Genomic DNA, 8,019 nt, shown 5'->3' with positions numbered 1-8,019 from the left:
TCCAAAGAAGTCGGGCTCAAGAGATAGCTGGCAGGTAACACTTATTCAAATAAGTAACTGCCCCTGAAATCTCTCAACCCACTTCTAGAAGGTATATCTCAACAATCCCTAGATAAAGGGACGGTTATCCACCTAAAAAGGTGGCACTACTCCAACGGTGGTTATTGGATCACCACTATAAATATCCTGACACTTCTCAGGTATCTCTAAGCCCAATACTCTCTAGACCTGCTAACACACTTGCTAACTTAGGCATCGGAGTGTCTTTGCAGGTACCACCCCCATTCACTCACGAATACAAGTCGGAAGGAGGCTCCAGCGTGCAAACCAGCTCGGAGACTACCAATTGAATAAAGAAGTTTTCAATTCAGAAAATTCAATTGGCAAAAGAAGTTACGTGAAAAAAAAAAGAGAGGAAAAGGTAACGTGACTAATCCCAACCTCTTCGTGAAATAAGATGGACAATGACATCTGTGCCAACTTACAATCTCGGAAAAATCCATGATACCCACTCATGAAATGGAACAGTTGCATGTTCCAAATACACAGCATCAGCCAATTTGAATGCAACCCAATCCGACAACGGAGTGATGAATCCAGTTTTTTCTTCAGTGGATTCACCTGTCAATTACAACAGTGAATAACACAAAGAATTCTCATGGTACATCTTTCGTTGGTTGCTCACAAATTACATCACTGCCAATGAATATGGAAAGAAATATTCCTGTGGTAGAATTTAATGTTGTTTGCACACCAATAAAGATGGATATCTTCGAGGAAGAAAACTGGAATCCGATCCAAAGAAAAAAAGAAAGTCGGGGTAACAAAGGCCCAATCTTCATTGGAGGGAATGATGGTCAGACTCTTCTTCAAAGGTCGGATGAGCCGGGAGCTCACCAAAGAAAATCCGACCTCTTTTAGAGAGCTCACGAATAAAAGTCCGACCTCTTTTAAAGGTTAGACTTTACAATAAGGTCGGATGAGTTGGGAGCTCACCAATGAAAATCCGACCTCTTTTAGAGAGCTCACGAATAAAAGTCCGACCTCTTTTGAAAAAATCCGACCTCTTTCACGATCAACTCTATAATGAGGTCAAAAACCTCAAAGAATATCAGAAAGAGATTCCGACTTCTTCTAAAGATCAGAGTCTACAATGAGGTCGAAAACCTCCAAGCTTAGAAAGAAAGTTCGACCTCTTTCCAAGCTTAGAAAGAAAAATCCGATCTCTTCTAAAGATCCAAGCTTATGAAGATAATTTGACCTCCTCTGAGGATTCAAGTCTACAAATAAAAATCCGACTTCCTTTAAGAGCTTACAAAGAAAAGTCCGACTTCTTTCTTGAGGTACAACTTCGAGAACCAGATCCCAAGCATAAATGGCCATGAGAAGGTCATACGAAGAAATTTCTCAACTGACAACCTCGTCTTGATCCAAAATGACATCAGACCAAAAGCGGACGAAGAAAGGCCAACACCAAAATGAAAAGATCCAACAAAAAGACTTGAAAAAGAACTACTATAACATACTCAACTTACTCAAAAACAATCTACCTAGATTGTGCCATGTTTACAACAGAAGGGATACTACAGCTAGAAAGCGCACCTTACTCCTTAATGCACACTTTTTTTGACTTGAAGTGATGAGATCCAAAGTGGCGTAAGAAGTTATAAATGCAAATCGTGGTCCGACCTCATTAAGCCACTTGTACTAAATCAAACTGGCAAGGGGCAAAGCCTAAAACGAATTGCACAAATAACTTAAGGACAACGTGATCATAATCAAACATCAACACGAAGAGGATGTAAACCCGACGTCACAACAATTTGTTTAAAACAAATTGAGAAAGGATGGCGATTTATAAGAATGCTTCCTCAAGCCAAGAGATAAGTATCCGACCTTACTAAGTTGACACAACAAGTATAAAACAAGTTATCTGACCTCCCAAAAAGAGAGTCCAAAATAACTTGTAAAAGTCACATAGCAACAAATAGTAAGATTCAAGAATGGCATGATTGAATACTCGAGTCCGACTTTATAAAGCTAAGTCCAAAATTATTAAAAACTAAAGACAACATTCTACAATGATGCTAGAGCACGAAAGAAGAACGTGACCCCCTTCCAGAAACTTGAGAGCAAACTCAGATAAGGAAAGAGCTCTTGAGACAAGGGATGGCTACGAGATTCGCCGCAAAAGACCTCATCTTGATAAGAAAAAATATCAGGCTACTGAGTTTGGGCGAATGAAAGCTAACAACAAAAAGGATAGGACCCTACAAGATTACTGAGATCTTAGGAAAAGGTTATTACAAGGTGACCGACTTAAAAAGCACCGAGCTACCAAGGTCGTGGCATGTTTGTAACATGAAAAGGTACTATAGCTAAAAGCAAACTCTACTCCCTGATATACTCTTTTTCCAACTTCATGATTTTTTCCCAAAAATTAAAGGATTTTTTCTGAAGAAGGGTTTTTAACGAGGCATCATAGTAAAGACTAAGGGACCATAGATAGTGAAAAACCCTTAGTAGCAGTAAAAGTACCTTCGCAAATAAATAAATATCTTTTATCTCTTATAAATTCCTTTTCGTTTTTCTTTCTTTCTACGAAACGCGCCGACTTAAGCTCGACAAAGCGTGAAAATCCCGTGAACCGACCTAGATGGTCGTCAGGATAAAACGACGAGGTACAAGTCGGTGTAAAGAGGTTATAAAAGTCGATCGTAATAAACTCGGAAATTATCTGACTTACAAGTCGGAAAAACCGAGAAAAAAGGAAACGCATCGCAAAAATAACCTAAATCATAAGAGCTCAATAAATCAAAAATTGAGTATAAGGAATACCAAAAAGAGATCAGGAAACCTATTGAAAGCACTAAGGCAAAAGGCTGTCCCGAGTTGTTAAGGAAAACTTAACTTAAAGAAAGGGACAGTCAGCCAAGAAAAAGGTTTTTCAAAACAAAGATAAAAAAGGTTTTTTCTAAGATTACTGAAATCTTAGAAAAGGGCTACTACAAAGTGTCTAACTTCGAGGGTGAAAAAGTACCCAGGTCGCAACACACCTCCAACATAAGGAGATAAAACAATTCCTTATGAAAATTGACTTTCTACAATTAACACACACCAATTGAAGCTCGATAAACCGCGAAAATCACGGGCCGATCATATAGAAATCGCCTGGATGAAGCGATGAGGAACCAATTGGTGGAAAGAAGTTACATATGCGAATTGGAAAGAAAACACCTCGAAACAGCTCGGGCTAAACGGGTTGAAAAAGTTGTGTTTAGAACAAGTCGCAAAAGTAACTTAACTAAATATGCCCCTTGAGGCATAAATACGATCTAACAACTCGATCCACACGGATAACAAATGGATCGTACAAAATCTCAAGCCCACAATCTCATCTCTACAAGTTCTAAAAATAAACGACCTAGTCGTATAAAATGGAACACTTTCACAAAAACAAGTTGTTCCAAGAAAACTTGTTCTAGCATTTACAACAACATAAGGATAACTTGGATTAAACGAGTTATGCCAGTCAACCATATTTTCAACGAAATTGTGTTAAGCACAAGTCGTGTCTATCTAAAAGCAAAGCTTTAAAAGTGAGTTGTATCAAAATGAATCACTTCAACCAAACGACTCGTATAGAAACGAGTTAAAAAGGAAGGATTGTAAACGTTTTTGAACAAAATCGAACGTAAAAACTATCCTTAAATTGCGCAAAACAACTTGATATATAACGAGTTGTGCTTCAAAAAAGTGACTTGTATAAAAAACAAGTCATCTAGAAAACTCAAAATGAATGAGTTCAACAAAAAAAGGCTTCATTCGAAAATCCTTTCTGCTTGATTGCTCGAGTCCGACTTCATAAAGCTCGACCACGAGCAGGTGCATAATGGATAAAGCAATGAAGTCCGATGGTTATAAAGATGATCTGATAGTTTAAAAGGACTCAAAATAAACAATTTGTACTTAAAACAAGTTGTGAAGTAAGTTGTGAAGTCCTAAAAACAGCTCGAATTTAAACGAGTTGCATGAAATTAGATTAAGAAATAGCCACGTTTTAATTAAACGATTTGAAATGAAACAAATCGTAAGACCTTAAAACTACTCGCATCGAACGAGCTAGATGAGGTTATACTAAAAAATAATTACGAGTTTTGAAATAAACGATTTGTATCAAAACAAGTCGTAAGAAATTAGAATAAGTTTCAGAAAGGTGATTTGTATTAAAACAAGTCATGTATCCTCAAAACAACTCGAATTGAACGAGTTGTACGAAATCAGGACAAGAGATATTCTTTGGTTAAGCACGACGTGCTAAAACTAGTCATACAAAGCCTACAAGCCTTAAATAACTCGGAAAGAACGAGTTGTACCAATCAATCTTAGAAAAAAGACCTGGCCAAAAACAAGTCGTTTAAAGAGGGAAAAGTATTTATAGCACGCTAGGGGCATAAGGGTAAATTGACGCGATTATTAAAGAAACGCCCTGTTACCAATGTAACTGCTCCCACGTGTAAATGCGAAAACCCCAACGGACGCGACGTTTGATTAGACTTGGCGATTAAGAAATTTAAAATCACGTCGGCTACAGACCCAAGTTCGATACTCGAATCCAACTCATAAGCAAAAGAGATTGGACTCGAGTAGGGGCACTGTTCCTACCCTGACCCAACGCTATGGTCTAGGTCCAAATACGCCAAAAGGCCCAATCCAAAGATTGGCCTTCGTTACTCACCGACCTCTTCAAAAGAGGTCGGACTCAACACAGACTTCTTTCCAAAGAAGTCGGGCTCAAGAGATAGCTGGAAGGTAACACTTATTCAAATAAGTAACTGCCCCTGAAATCTCTCAACCCACTTCTAGAAGGCATATCTCAACAATCTCTAGATAAAGGGACGGTTATCCACCTAAAAAGGTGGCACTACTCCAACGGTGGTTATTGGATCACCACTATAAATATCCTGACACTCCTCAGGTATCTCTAAGCCCAATACTCTCTAGACCTGCTAACACCCTTGCTAACTTAGGCATCGGAGTGTCTTTGCAGGTACCACCCCCATTCACTCACGAATACAAGTCGGAAGGAGGCTCCAGCGTGCAAACTAGCTCGGAGACTACCATCCGCGGACGATTGGGCCAACTAGCGCCATCTATTCTATTAATCTCCGGTTACCCACCGTAATACTTCTTAACAATAATAATTTTAATTATAAATTATTAAAAAATTCAAAAAAACCTATATCTGGTAAAAATGATAATAATTCCTAAATTCAATTTCTAACCACAATAATAATAATAATTAGCCACTTAACAATAATAATTATAATTCCGAAATATAAAAAAAATAAAAAAAATTAAACGGAGAAAGGAAGAAGTAGAAGGTGGAGTGAAGTTGAAAGTGAAATCTGAAAGTGATTGTAATTGGATAATGAGAGTGGGTTGCATAGGTCTTTGTTTGGTTTCAGGGCACAGTTTGGGGAGAAGCTATTGCACCATGCGTGTCCAGACTGCATCAAATCGGACTGTGCGTTTAGTGAAATGCAACTCGGACGGTCCGTGTCCGAATTGTGGTTTCACTGACACCACAAAATTGTGAAGCACCTCTCTCCCCCATATGAGAGTCCAACACTACTCATGCATCCATATGCAATAAAATATAGTGACAATGTTAGAGATTTACTAATATTTAAATATTTTGATTTAATTAAGATAACAGTGATAATGTTATAAATATTAAAATTGTTTTTAATATAATAATTGTTGAAAATGACATAATTAATGTATTATTATTATTATTATTATTATTATTATACAAATTTAATTTTTAAGTAAAGAAGGTTACATTTGTTTAATGTGGTCTATGGCTACGTTTTGTAGGGTTTATGGATATTGCAATATGACCACTACATGCTACCGGATCGATACAATTCAATAATGGAGGGGCATTTACGGGACACCAGCTTTTATCATGTTTCACAGATCGGAGTTGTCCAATGTCAGTCGGCATTGGTTAATACTCTGATTGAGAGATGGCGCCCTGAGGCACACACATTCCATTTTCCGGTTGGTGAGTGTGCCGTGATGCTGGAGGACGTGGCGTTAATTCTTGATTTTCTGAAGAATGGTCTGCCAGTTACAGGACCGACACTCAGTATTTATGAGGCATTAGAGGGTGAATGCTTGGATCAGTTTGGTGTTGCACCTAGGAAGGCAGACTATAGGAAAAATTTAATCAAGTTGACGTGGTTTCGAGGATTGAAAGATCGTTTAATGTTAGTTGATGATATCTAGATTCAGAGGTACGTGAGGTGCCACATAATGTTATTGTTTGGGACCGTTGTGTTTAGAGATAAATCTGGGATAGGGGTGCACTAGAAGTTTTTATTGTTACTCCGTAACTTTGCCGGGATCATACAGTTCAGTTGAGGATTGGCATGCCTGGCACACCTGTATAGAGCGTTGTGTAGGGCAACTCGTGTCGACTGTAAGGAGATTGATGGTCCGCTAACACTTTTACTTACCTGGGCTTGGATCCGTCTACCACTTATTGCACCGATTCCTGCCAATTCTCGACTCTTTTCATTTGCAAATAGGTAAATTTAATTACTAAATTCTTTGAAAAAGTGTATTTTAAATTTGATTGATAAATATTAATTAACGAATTGTCTGATGTCAGGTGGCGTAATTGGGATCGTGAGAATCGACCTTACAGATTTCGTAGCCTTGCTCACTTTAAGAAAGCGTCGGATGATCTGCAAGAAGGACATGTTTGTTGTAATAAATAAGTAGTTTGTTTCATTTAGCCATATTATTATTTAGTGTGTAATCCTCTTTTACTTGCATAATGTGTGCAGTTTGTTTGGGAGACTTATGCAATTGGTCGGATCGATCCAGACATGCTTTCTCCTGACATTCGTCAACATTCGGCTATTTGGAGTGCCACAGTTCCGCTTATATCTTTTGAATGCATTGAGTAGCATGTATCTGATAGACTGAGGAGGCAATTTGGCTTTATTCAGGACGTTCCTCATCAAGAGTGGGATCTAGGTGAAGTACACGACAAAGTTCTACCTGAAATTCACCACAGTCACACTGTTGTCGACGGAGGTCCATTGCATACTCCACACCACTGGGACACTCACACACTTCAAATACCTCATTCTTCGGTCAAAGCAACTAACTTGGATGTTACCCGCTGATTCGCATGCAATTTGGAGGTTACAAGCTCAGAGAACACATGTCCTGTATTAATTCGAGCCTCAACCTCGGCTCTTTTTTGGGTGAACAATTCATTAAGCTTGTAAAATGTTGCCTTAACAGGTGCAGTGACTAGAAGATTGCGAGCCCCTTTCAGTACCGAGCTGATGCATTCCACTAGATTGGTGGTTATATGACCCCATCGATATCCCCCATCAAATGCTAAAGCATTCTGCTCACGTGAAATCTGATCCAATCAGTTGGTATAAGCCTTACCCCGCTCGTGTAGACGCTGATAACGCGACTCGTACTCGCGAACTGTTCGCGAGTATCCTGTCAATAAAAAAGACCCACTATAAACAACGTTCATCATAATAACTGGGTTTAAGAATAACTGTAATCCTAACTATCATACCGATATTGATGATAAGCTTCTGCAGATATGGAGCCTTGAACTTCCTCAAAAAGTTGGACTCTATGTGTGTAATACAAAACATGTGAAATGTTCTGGGAGGAGAGCAAACTCCGTTACTACGAGCAATAGATGACCTGATGGAATCATGCCGATCGGAGATAAGGCCCACACCATCAGGTGTCACAACATGTTGTCACAAGTTACTAAGAAAAAAGTGCCAAGCATCAGATGTCTCTCCCTCAACTATCGCAAATGCAATAGGCACGATGTTGTTATTGCCATCCTGTGAAACTGCAACCAACAAAACCCTTATATTTTCCATACAAATGAGTTCCGTCTACCTGCACTATTGGCTTGCAATGTCTGAATGCTCTAATATAAGGGTAATAACTCCAGAAGACTCG

Source organism: Arachis duranensis, chromosome 4, assembly GCF_000817695.3.
Source record: "Arachis duranensis cultivar V14167 chromosome 4, aradu.V14167.gnm2.J7QH, whole genome shotgun sequence".
NCBI lineage: Eukaryota > Viridiplantae > Streptophyta > Magnoliopsida > Fabales > Fabaceae > Arachis > Arachis duranensis.
This window is presented reverse-complemented; position numbering follows the sequence as displayed.